The sequence below is a fragment of the Prionailurus bengalensis genome, chromosome E1, assembly GCF_016509475.1.
Source record: "Prionailurus bengalensis isolate Pbe53 chromosome E1, Fcat_Pben_1.1_paternal_pri, whole genome shotgun sequence".
Lineage (NCBI taxonomy): Eukaryota > Metazoa > Chordata > Mammalia > Carnivora > Felidae > Prionailurus > Prionailurus bengalensis.
The window spans coordinates 41389723-41402306 of record NC_057347.1 but is presented as its reverse complement, the minus strand read 5'-3'; the positions used below and the strand labels follow the sequence as shown (position 1 = coordinate 41402306).

Sequence of the window (12584 nt, the reverse complement as noted above, 5' to 3'; positions counted from 1 at the left end):
GGAGACACAGAATCCAAAGCGGACTCCAGGCTCTGAGCTGTCAGCACAGAGCCGGACGTGGGGCTGAAACCCACAAACCCTGACCTGAGATCCTGACCTGAGCCGAAGTCAGAGGCTCGAGGCTCAACTGACTGAGCCACCCAGGCGCCCCTATGTTTTAGATAATGTCTACGCCTAAACGTGGGGCTGGGACTCACGACCCCTCCAGGTCAAGAGTGGCAAGCCAGGCGCCTCTAAAATATAACTTTCAGTGGAACCTTAAGGAGATGAAATCCTCAAAAGACAGATAGCCAACAGAAGAAAATACTCACTGCTTGTATTACATACAAAGGGCCTTAAACTGTAAATTGCCGATACAAGCCCTTATGATAAAGCCCGACCAGTTAACCTAGCAAGTAAAAGGGCCGAAGTCCCCGAACAGAGAGAGTCCAGGGCTCTCAAACACAGGAGAGAACACTCAGCCTTATCTTCTTACCCATGATTAGAGAAGTACAAGTCAAAACCGTGCCGAGGTACCATTTTCACCTGTAAGATCGGCCCCTCCCCCTGCTCCCCTGCCCCCCCCCCGCCCCCCCGCCCCCAAGCAATCCCCCCTTTGATGCCACGCGGAGTTGCTGGCGGGACTGGAGCAGCAGGCGCTGCCTGAGAACGTCCGCCGCCGTGCTCCTGCAGTCACTGTCCCTGCTCCCCCGAAATTCAAGGCCCCCTTGCGGCAAGAGTTGGCAGGACCGTGACCACACCGCACTCACGGCGAGGACACAAGGGCATACGACTGGCGTCCACCGAGCGCACTTTGCAGGCACTTGGGTCCGTGCGTGTGTATCTGAGCAAACTCCGCGGGAGTGAATCACGCCGAGGAGAGGGAAACGCCAAGTTATTGATTCGCGACGGGAACTGTTCCATCCCAATGAAAGTAATCCAGGAGGACATCTCCTTCTCGCGAGGGAACCAGCCTGGGGCTGGGACTCTGGGGCGGAAGACGGCCCGAAGGACGCGGACGCGAGCCGGGGGTGGGGGTGGAGGGTGGGCGTGCTGCTGAAGAGCCGTCAGCATCGCGACGCGCGGGGCACTGGCTGGGAGTGTAGGAGGCAGGATGTCATTCACTGAACGGTGGTTGAGTGGGCGGGGCGGGGCGGGCAGAGCAGCGGCCAAAAGCAAGGTCTTGCCTTCACGGGCTCCCGGAAGCCCCGGGATCTGCAGCCGTGTTGGCTGTCCCTTCGCAGTCCCCGCCAGCCGCCCCTCCTCCCGGGTCTTTGCGCGAGGTGTGTGCACGCCGGGAGGTGGGCCCCCAGTTGGGTTTGGGCTCGCGGCGCGCAGAGGCGGTCGGGAGGGTGGAGTCGGGCCGCGGCGGCCGCGCCTCCTCAGGGAACAAAAGGCGGGGCATCATGCAGATTAGAAATGGCTGTGCGCGGCGCGGTAAGGACGGGCCAACCAGGGATACGGGATTTCCCCTTCAGAATGTGGAGAACGAAAAAAATGTGCACAAAAGTATTCTAGTGATTATCGATGGTCCTGTCGATGTCGCAAAGGATATCAGAAAAGGAGTGAGCGTTAGGGTTCTCACCATGAGTTGAATATGGATGATGGGAGAACGGTACTGGAGAGGGAGGGGCAGGCCGGTATCGCTTCTCGGCCTTTTGGCTAAGATCAAGTGTAGTATCTGTTCTTATCAGTTTAATATCTGATACGTCCTCTATCCGAGGACAATATATTAAATGGATTTTTGGAGCCGGGAGATGGAATAGGGGCTTGCTCCGTCCACTCCGCGCATCGACCCGGTATTGCAGTACTTCCGGGAACGGTGCACTTCCCTTCCTTTCAGTGGGTTTCTAAAAGCAGATATGGCGCTTAGTTTGCGGCGCGCGCTCTCTCTCTTTTTTTTTTTTTGTCTTCTCTCCTTTTTTTCCTCTGGCGGTCGTTTTTCGTTCCATTCTCTCGTCTTCCCTTTTCCGGTTTGCCAGCTCTTCTAAACCTTCCATTTCTCGTTCCCGGGAGTCTGCTCCACGTTACCTCTCAAAGAGCTTTGCTCTCCTCCCCGCGCCCGGCCGTTTATGTTGTACACGCCCCCCCCGCCCCCCCGCCGCCTTGCCAGTCCTTGTGCTTTCTAAAGTCCAGCTAGCTGCAGCTCATTTCGCTTTTGAAGGTTTAGCTCCTGGCTGTCTCTCTCTGAGACACTTCTGTCATTCCTGGTGAGTTTCAACAGTCACACGGGCGATTCCTTCCGAACACCCCGCCTGACCTCTCAGTTTCTACGCCGCGGCTAAAATCTATCCCCCCTCGTCGGCCCGCTAGATTTTGTCATTCCCAATTGCTCTAACCGTGTCCCCATCCAGCATCACATCTCCCATCGCCTTCTACCCTTCCTCTGCCCTTTGACACCTGACACTTCTCTGTTCCTTCACACCTACACCCCACCCCTACCCCCGGATCCCTCAATGTCCTTGCCTCCCTATTGACCTGGATTCATTTCCTTGCACATACCCTCAGGTCCTTGACACGTTCTTGGTGCCACCTGTGCCACTGACTGTAGCCGGCGAAAACCATAGCACCGGGCTGATCTGGCTCACCTAAACTCTCAGTGTGCCGGGGAGAAAAACTAGATAGACCTCAACACATTTGTTACCCAGGCTCCAAGAGGCCCTTTCAGGAGAAGGAAAAATAAAAGCGTTGGGGGAGGGGACACCTGGGTGGCTCAGTCGGTTAAGCGTCTGACTTTGGCTCAGGTCATGATCTCTTGGTTTGTGAGTTCGAGCCCGGCGTCCGGCTCTGTGCTGACAGCTCAGAGCTGGAGCCTGCTTCAGATTCTGTCTCTTTCTCTCTCTCTCTCTCTCTATCTCTCTCTCTCTCTCTCTCTCTCTCTCTCTGCCCTTCCCCCACTTGTGCCCTGTCTCTATCAGAAGTAAATAAATGTAAAAATTTTTTAAAAAGCACTGTGGGAAACTGCTTTATTTAAAATTGACACGAGTTTAATTAAACACAACAAAACTCACATTCTTACACTTCATACTTTCCAGGTTTTGAAGGCCTAAATATCCGAATCCGGGGACATCCTCCAAATGCAACGGACTGCTCATTGGCTGTCCTACCCGGCCTGTGAAATATTGCTTCTCCAGTATTTCCAATACATCTCTCCAACAGGTTCGGCCTTATCACTACTTCTGGTTCTTCTTGTGTTATGCCCAGAATTCGTGATTCCCCAAAGACCGCCAGGGAGCCGAGTCCGATGTAAAAGCAAAAGAGCCTTTATTCGAGCTAGCTCGAGCTCAATCCCCTACCTGCACCGACGCAGCGGTGAGATACCGGGGGGGGGGGGGGGGGGGGGGGGGGGGGGGGGGGGGGGAGAGCGAGTTTCAAAAGGACAAAGGTTTTATTGGGGCCTAGGTAGGGGCAGTTGGTGAGGTAATGGCTATGGCCTCAGCCGATTGGCTGGGGAAGGGTCCGAGTCCTGTTAGGCAGGTGGGGGGCGGGGGGGTTACTCAAGGGGAGGAGGTGTGGTCAAGGTGAAGGACACAGAACAAGATGGAGTTGGCCGGCGTAGGCCCGCCCTTTCACTTGCACCGTCAAAACACAACAGTCGAAGGTTTTTTTTCATTTTTATTTTTTATGTTTTTAACCCTCGGTGGCTTGCAATTCTGTTGACCTGCAAAGTCTGGTGTTTGAGAAAATTCATCTAGGATATTGTCATTTGAAGACGTGCGGTCGGAGGTTTCACTCATGTTGATCCCTTTCACCCTCCTCATTAGAGACCAGTCCTTTGCTTTCATCTTCGGGTTCGTCTAGTCAGAGTCTAATCATTCATCTAACCGTGTCAGAGTTCTCTTCTTTGCCCATATTATGGGTGGAAAGGTGAAAATTTCCAAATTCTCGATGACATTCAACAAAAGCAAAATTCAGACTGCCAGGATAGTGTCTCCCATCTGCTTGTGTACCTTCTGGAAAGATGATTCGCTACTTTGTTTTTAATTGCAACAAGGCAGGGAGAAAACTGAGGGATGGTGGGTGCCACTCTGGTGAGGTGTTTCCCTGCCGCCTCACGGCTCTGAGGGATTCCATTTCCTTAGCCTTGTAGATTTCTCCGTCCTAGTTGGGGATTGAGGAATAACTTCAGGCAAAAATAGCCCCAGGATGATGCAATAGCAAATTGTTTCGTTGTTTTGAGATTACAGGGAGAATAAGATTCCTAAGACCTGTTATGCCCAGAATTCGTGATCCCCAAAGACCACTAGGGAGCCGAGTCCGATGCAAAAGCAAAGAGCCTTTATTCGAGCTAGCTCGAGCTCAATCCCCTACCTGCACCGACGCAGCGGTGAGATACCAGGGAAAGAGAGCGAGTTTCAAAAGGACAAAGGTTTTATTGGGGCCTGGGGGCAGTTGGTGAGGTAATGGCTATGGCCTCAGCCGATTGGCTGGGGAGGGGTCCCGGGGAAGGGTCCGGCAGGTGAGGGAGGGTTTACTCAAGGGGAGGAGGTGTGGTCAAGGTGAAGGACACAGAACAAGATGGAGTCGGCTGGCGTAGGCCCGCCCTTTCATTCCCCCCTTGTCATGTAGCTTACGGACCCAATCATGGGACCGGCTGCATTTATGGTGACAAGAAGGACAGAGTCTGGAGGTTTACGAAAAGTTCTGGGAACCAAGTGTCCCTGGGGTGGCTCTGGGAGGTCTGATTAAGTATTGTCCCCGAGCTGGTGTCTATGATCTGCCAGGTGATGTTTTGGGGGGCGTGGGGACTCCCGGCAGCATGAGCAATGACAAGCAGAGTTAACAGAGTTACCAATATTAGGTAGGTCGAATGCGCTGTAGCTTGAGCTTGAGCGGGTTGTGTTGGTCCCGACTGATGGCCCATCGCGTGACGAAGTCCTTCCGGATCGAGGAGGGGTCCGCTGGCTGAGCGTGGGTGTGATGGACCCAGGTCGCGATGCCGTCTACCTTGAGAGCGGTGGGGGTTGTCAACACCACGATGTAGGGTCCCTTCCAGCGCGGCTCGAGAGTCTCTCGGTGGTGCCTCTTGACGTAGACCCAGTCTCCCGGCCTGTACTGATGAGGTGTTGGGATCCGGCCAGCCTCGTAGATGGCACGGAGGCGCGGCCAAATGTCCTCGTGCGCCCTCTGGAGCCCGCTCAAGGAAAGAAAAAGTTCTTGATCTTTAAACTCAGCAATAAGTTCAGCTAGAAGGCTGGGAATAACAGGGGGTGGCCTGCCAAACATGATCTCGTAGGGAGTAAAACCCAGAGTGTAAGGAGTGTTTCTAACCCGGTAAAGGGCGCACGGTAGGAGAGTCACCCAGTCCCCGCCTGGCTCCATGGTTAATTTGGTAAGGGTCTCTTTTAGGGTTCTGTTCATTCTTTCTACCTGTCCTGAGCTCTGGGGCCTATAAGCACAATGTAATTTCCAGTTTGCCCCCACCGCCTTGGCTACTGCCTGTGTTACCTGTGAGATAAAAGCTGGTCCATTGTCTGATCCTACCAGGGCAGGAAAACCATACCTGGGTAAGATGTCTTCTAGTAGCTTCTTAGCCACCGTCTGAGCCGTTTCATGCTTGGTTGGGTATGCCTCCACCCAGCCAGAGAAGGTGTCTGTAAATACCAGGTCCTCGTGTAGTGCCTCGTCGAAGATGGTGGGTGAATTTTTGAATCCCTGAGGTAGCCGTGTCCAGGTGAGTTGCCCACTGTAGCCCTCCTCCGGATCATGCCACTCGAAGGCGAACAAGGGTTGGCTCTGGGGTGCCAGCGGCAGACTGAAGAAGGCGTCCTTTAAATCTAGTACAGTATACCAGACCCTGGAGGGCGCCAAGGAGCTCAAGAGAGTATATGGGTTGGGAACAGTTGGGTGTATGTCCACGACCCTCTTATTTACTTCCCGGAGGTCTTGTACCGGTCGGTAGTCATTTGTGTGAGGCTTTTGACCGGCAGTAGGGGGGGTGTTCCAGGCAGACTGGCAAGGAACTAGTACCCCTAGGCTTCGTAGTCTCCGGATGTGTGGCTGGATCCCCTTCTGGGCCTCCTGAGACATGGGGTATTGTTTGATCCTTACCGGACTCTCTCCTGGCTTGAGCTCTACCAGGACTGGGGTCCTATGAGCGGCTAGTCCCATCCCCCCTGTCTCTGCCCAAACCGAGGGGAATTCTTGTAGCCATCTGTCTATATTATCCTCTCTCGGGAGCGCCTCCTGGTGGAGGAGGTATTCATCCTCTAGTTTCATGGTCAGGACCTGGATGGGGTGGCCCTTGCCATCGGTGACCTGAGGCCCCCCTTGTCTGAAAGTTATCTGAGCTCCAATCTTGGTCAGTAAGTCCCGTCCTAACAGCGGGTAGGGGCGTTCTGGTATTACCATAAAGGAGTGGGATACCCGGCCCATCCCCAAATCTACTGTTCTTCGGGTAGTCCATGAATACTGGCTCATACCAGTTGCCCCTTGTACCCAGGACTTCTTGCTAGCTAGTTTTCCTTGTGGGGTGCGGAGGACCGAATGTTGTGCTCCGGTGTCGACAAGGAAGTCAATAGGGGTCCCCTCCACTTTAAGAGTTACCCTGGGTTCGGGGAGAGGGTCCGAACCCTGACTCCCCTAATCACTTAGTTCATCCAGCTCTAGGACTTTTACTCGATCAGTCTTGCTTCCCTTCCCGCCGGCCCTTTTCGGACAATCTCGGGCCCAATGCCCTATCTCCTTGCAGTATGCACACTGATCCTTCTGCAGCCTCTGCTTCCCCCCCCCCCCCCCCCCCCCTTGGTGGTGCTTTTACCTTTTCTTGCGTCGTCTGCCAGCTGCCGGAGACGGCGGTCTCGTTCCTCGGGGAAGTCAGCAGTGGTAGCTAGCAGTATTCTGGCCAGGTCTCGAGTCTGCTTACTGCTGGCAGCCACCATGGCGCGAGCCTGCTTGTCCTCAGGAGGCTCCCGGTTATTATATACCTTTTCGGCTACCACCAGTAAGTCCTGCAGACTTTTTTCTCCTAGTCTATCTATTTTCTGTAATTTTCTCCTAATGTCTACGGCCGATTGGTTTACAAAGGCCATGATAACAGCTGCCTTGCTTTCCGGAGCCTCTGGATCCATGGGGGTATAGGTACGGAATGCCTCCATGATCCGCTCTAAAAAGGCAGCCGGAGATTCATCTTTTCCCTGTTGTACATTTCCTACCTTGGCCAAATTGGTTGGCTTTCTAGCAGCCATTCGGAGACCCCCCATTAGAGTCTGGCGGTAGACCCGGAGCCTCTCCTTACCTTCTGCCGTGTTGAAATCCCACTGGGGCCGAGTTAAGGGGAAGGAGGCATCTATCTGAGCCTGGTTGGTGGTGGGATTCCCATCTGCGCCCGGAACTAGTTTTCGGGCCCCATTGAGGATTCTTTCTCTTTCTTCAGTCGTGAACAGGACCTGCAAAAGCTGCTGGCAATCATCCCACGTGGGCTGATGGGTAAAAAGAACAGAGTCTAATAAATCAATAAGCCCTGCCGGTTTCTCGGAAAACTTAGGATTCTGAGCTTTCCAATTGTAGAGGTCACTAGTGGCGAAAGGCCAATAGTGATGGGGCTGATTCCCCTCCGCGTCTGGGGGTCCGGTGGCTCGCAGGGGCAGAATAGTGGAGTCGGCGGCGGAGGCGGATTGCGCCCTCTGAGCCCTTTGTCGGGTAAAGGGCGGGCTTCCCCCTGGAGCGTTTCCGCCTCCCGCTCTCGGAACAGCGTCTGCCTCCCCCGGAGGGGGAGGATGGTGTTCTTCTGGCATCCTAGAGGGGTTATACGGGGGAGGAAAAATTAATTCTTCTTCAGTACCCCCCTGTAGGACAGGGTAGAGGGGTGCTGAAGGCTGGGTAAGACGTTTCCTCTTCTCTGTCTCCTGCAAAGCAAGAATGGGTTTTGGCTCTGGAGAGATCAGGTTTAGGAAGGGCTTAAGCCAAGAGGGTGGGTCTTCTACAAGGTCCTGCCAAGTGATAATGTAAGGGAGCTGATCAAGATGGCCCATCTTAGGCTGAGTGATGATACTCCTGACTCGGTGGATGGTAGGGAGGTCGAAGGTCCCCTCTGGTGGCCATCCGACATTGAAAGTTGGCCACTCGCTAGAACAAAAAAACTGCAACCGACCCTTTTGGACTTCCACACTGAGGTTGTTAGCTCTTCCCCTCACATCCTTAAAGTGATCAATCATAATACTTAGAGGAGTAGTCCGAGTCTGTCCCATAACGTCCGTCCAGTAAGTCCACAGAGCAAAACAGAGAAACACAAAAACAGACAAACAGAGGGCCCCTAGAAAGTCTTCCAACTCCATGGAAGCAGAACTGCAAGCTAGCTTAGACCTTTGAAGGGATTCCATGTCCCTCCAAAACCGATGAGGGGATTCCACGTCCCTCCAAAGACGACGGCCTCACGCCGACCAGCGGGAGCGACCCGCCTCGTCTCAGACCTTTGAGGGGATTCCACGTCCCTCCGAAAACAGATGAGGGGATTCCACGTCCCTCCAGAAGGGAGAATCGGAACGTCTTCCGAAACTCCCGGCCCGTGGTCCTCCAGTGCGTCCACTTAGACCGCGTCGGGCACTACCAGAATTCCAGAAATGAGCTCACACAGAAAAGACAGGACAGACACTAACCGTGGCCAGTCAGGCTCTCCGGGTCGGGGGTCCCTTGGGGGTCTTGGGGATCCCGGACGAGCCCCCAAATGTTATGCCCAGAATTCGTGATCCCCAAAGACCACTAGGGAGCCGAGTCCGATGCAAAAGCAAAGAGCCTTTATTCGAGCTAGCTCGAGCTCAATCCCCTACCTGCACCGACGCAGCGGTGAGATACCAGGGAAAGAGAGCGAGTTTCAAAAGGACAAAGGTTTTATTGGGGCCTGGGGGCAGTTGGTGAGGTAATGGCTATGGCCTCAGCCGATTGGCTGGGGAGGGGTCCCGGGGAAGGGTCCGGCAGGTGAGGGAGGGTTTACTCAAGGGGAGGAGGTGTGGTCAAGGTGAAGGACACAGAACAAGATGGAGTCAAGGGGAGGAGGTGTGGTCAAGGTGAAGGACACAGAACAAGATGGAGTCGGCTGGCGTAGGCCCGCCCTTTCAGACCCCGCGATGTGTCTTCGGTTTGGAGACAGAGAGAAAAGCAGCCGCAGAAGCTGGCCTGACACTCACAGCTAGGCTGTGGGGGTCTCCCGTGGAACGTAAACAGTTTCACACAACAGTGGCGGCAATCTGAAAAATAAAACAGCCAGTTATTTTACTAGCAAAAAACCCTATTTTACTAGCTATTCGGGAATAGCAGAGGAATTGCGATTACGGACCTGCAGGCTATGGTGAACTGCAGACAAGTCCGAAGAGGCAAAAGGAAGGTCAGCCTTTGTTTACGTTTTAGGAGGAAGCTGGGGAGGCTTGTTTTGAGCAACAGTTCCCTGGAGAAGAACAGGAGTTAGAGGTCCTGGCGGCTTCTCATTAGCTGCAAGCGGGGTTAGTGCCTTGTTGGCTGGGGTGCAACAAGGGCTCTTCCTTCTTTTTCTTAAAGGCAGGAGATAAGCTTCCTATGTGAAAAGGGTCTCCCTTGTCAGAATAAATTTTTGTCTTCCTTCTTCCCGCTAAGGGTAGGCAGGCTGCAAGGAGTGGCACATGCTTGAGAGCTCCCCTTTCCAGTGCTTCCCGACTCCATTTTAACTGAGCTCTCCTTTATTTATTTTCTTTCTGTCTTTTTTTTTTTTTTTTTAACGTTTATTTATTTATTTTTGAGATAGAGACAGACCATGAATGGGGGAGGGTCAGAAAGAGAGGGAGACACACAATCTGAAACAGGCCCCAGGCTCTGAGCTGTCAGCACAGAGCCTGACGCGGGGCTCGAACTCACAGAACGCGAGATCATGACCTGAGCCGAAGGCGGACGCCCAACCGACTGAGCCACCCAGGCGCCCCTCCTTTATTTATTTTCAACATCAACAGATTAAGGTCACTCTGTGACCCGTGATGAATCAAGACAGAAACAAGGCCACTCCGTAGTCGCCTCCGAACTGAGACAAGAAAAAAGAAGAATATTGTCCAAACAACAAAACTGACCAAACACCCCCTATCCTAGCTAATATGAGTAACTGCTGCTACTTTCCCAGTCGCAGTTTTGGCCTCGCTCTATTCTTCCTTTCTTCTAGGTAAGATGTATTCAGCTACCCAATCACTGAGTTACCCCCACTGCCTGAGGTCATCTGTAGGAGAGTGTGTGCGTGCGTGCGTGTGCGTGCGTGTGTGTGTGTGTGTGTGTGTGTTGTCTGGAGGGGGCGAATCTTTGTCCTTCTCCCCTTCAAGGTTCTTGGGGGTGGTGGGAAGGGGAGGATGGCTGGGGCTTTGTAGCAAAAGACGCATTAAAAAGAGAAAAAGAAACAGAAGTGTATTAGTGTACGTATCTCATATATACACAGGAGAAAGTCAGGGATGAATAACCCAATGGGGTGGCTGGAACTTGGGCTTACATAGCCGCTTGAAACAAAACAAAACAGGGGCGCCTGCGTGACTCAGTCGGTTAAGTGTCTGACCCATGATTTCTGCTCAGGTCATGGTCTCATGGTTCATGAGATCGAGCCCGGAGTCGGGCTCTGCACTGGCCGACAGCACAGAGCCTCCTGGGGATTCTCTCTCTCTCTCTCTCTCTCTCTCTCTCTCTCCCCCCCCTTCGCCCCGCCTCCTGCGTGTGTGTGCTCTCTCTCTCCGTCTCTCTCTCTCTCTCTGAAAATAAAATATACAAATAAAGAATCTTTAAAAACAAAACAAACAGAAACACAAAAAATAAATTTTCAGAAAAGTGACAAAAAGTAAAAGGGTTTTGAGTTTCTAGGCTGGCCAACTGTGGGATGGTAACTATATGGGGAAACAGTGGAAGATAAGGGCTGGGCAGTAAAATTTGTTAGGTAGAGTCTCTGGTGCCAGTCTCCGGGCTGATAAGGATCCAGGGTTGTCCGTAGTTAACTCCTGTATACCTTTATGTCCTGATTTTAGGCCAATCGGGGGAGGGAAGAGTTTTTTCCTCCTGTTTCAGCTGGAAATAATCCTTACGCCAAAGTGGCATATTGGCGGGCGGCGGGGGAGGGGGGCAATTCCGCCACCCTTCGCATCCCAAAGGAAGGCCTCGCTCACTTAAACCTTCCCCAAGCCCCCTAATGCAAGCCTACATCCTGTATATAATGAGCCATTCCTGACACCCTCTCACTGAGGCGCCCCGCGGGTTCCTTCTCACTTTGCAGCAAGCGGTAACCCAAGCCTTTTCATTACAGGTGTGTTCCTGGTGGTCTTTGGCCGGATGGCGTTGACAAGTTATTAAGAGGGTCCACCGATGGACCCATATGGGAACTGCGACATGGAATGCGTTTTATTCTAACAAGCAAAGTCCCCCCCACCCCCCGTTAGAAGACCTATAAACGAGAATACAAGTCATGAAATACCACTATTTACAAATAGAACTGCTCAAAAGAGAAACTAGAAAAAAAAAAGAGAAACGGTTGTTGATCTCATAACTCCTAGAGCAAGACAGCTTAGTAAAAGGGTAGAGGGATGGATATATGTATCTGCATCTGTGTCGGTGTATGTATGTACAGCACACAACAGATCCATGATGTTAGGTGGTGGGTGCTCACGGTAGAAATCTTTCAACGTTGCTGTACGTGCGAAAAGAAATTTAAGAAGAAAAGAAAAATGCTGCCAAGAAAAACCTCACAAAGCTATTTGTCTCGTTCTGGGCTTTCTCCAAGGAAATGAGACTTGAGACAGCTTTCCCGCTACAGGCGCGTTTCCCTTTCAAGGCGAGAGAGAGAGAGAGACAGAGAGAGAGCGCGAGCGCGCGCGAGCCGGCGCTGACGGCAGGAAACCAGGAAACGGCGCGTGTGTGGGCGGGACATGCAAATTAAAGTGGCTGTTTCTCTCGCGAGCTATGGGAGCAAAACAATAAAAAGCGTGAAAGCCCCGAACAAGTTAAGCGATCTGATAAACTGAGTATGTCTTAGGAGTTGTGACGATGACACACTGTCCAGTCTAAGGAAAGAGGGTGAGCCTTCGTTTGAGGGTGACTTTTCTCACCATGACCCAAAGGAGGAGTGAGAGGGAGGGTGTCGATGCGCTGGGGAAGATGTGGTTATCGCTTCTCGGCCTTTTGGCTAAGATCAAGTGTAGTATCTGTTCTTATCAGTTTAATATCTGATACGTCCTCTATCCGAGGACAATATATTAAATGGATTTTTGGAGCCGGGAGATGGAATAGGAGCTTGCTCCGTCCACTCCGCGCATCGACCTGGTATTGCAGTACTTCCAGGAACGGTGCACCTCCCCTTGGGAGGAAACACTCGTGTGTCTCAAAAGTCAGTTTTCGTTTCTCTCCTGTCCTCTAGATGCCACTCGTTGCTTTTTTCTTTTGTGTGCGTGTGTTGCTGGAGATGCGTAATCATATACTACACTTGAGTTGCTTTCCAGGGCGTATATATATCCCAGTACGCGTGTCATACGAAATGGTGAGGGGCGTCTTTTTGGTTCCAGTTTTTTTTTATCCCAATTGGCCTTGTAGTTATCATCTCTGACTCACATACTACCTCCTGTCACTTCCTGTTCCTGAGTATTCTTTCAGAGGAAGACTTCCTCCCAAGAGGTTCTGGT

The 12584-nt window shown here is 52.5% G+C and overlaps 1 long non-coding RNA gene and 2 other non-coding genes across 4 annotated transcripts; all 3 read left to right on the top strand.

Annotated features, from left to right (window-relative positions):
• Positions 1-608: 608 nt before the first annotated feature.
• Positions 609-12259, top strand: LOC122485646. 2 transcript variants are annotated; one of them, XR_006297899.1, is made up of 3 exons: positions 609-913; positions 3015-3138; positions 11216-12259. It is a non-coding gene; the product is annotated as an uncharacterized LOC122485646 (long non-coding RNA). The 2 variants fall into 2 exon arrangements; XR_006297900.1 differs by lacking the exon at positions 609-913 and adding an exon at positions 1152-1262.
• On the top strand, positions 1622-1812 carry LOC122486266. Its single transcript, XR_006298114.1, has one exon. It is a non-coding gene; the product is annotated as a U2 spliceosomal RNA (small nuclear RNA).
• LOC122486262 lies at positions 12072-12262 on the top strand. The gene has a single exon (XR_006298110.1). It is a non-coding gene; the product is annotated as a U2 spliceosomal RNA (small nuclear RNA).
• The last annotated feature ends 322 nt before the right edge of the window (positions 12263-12584 follow it).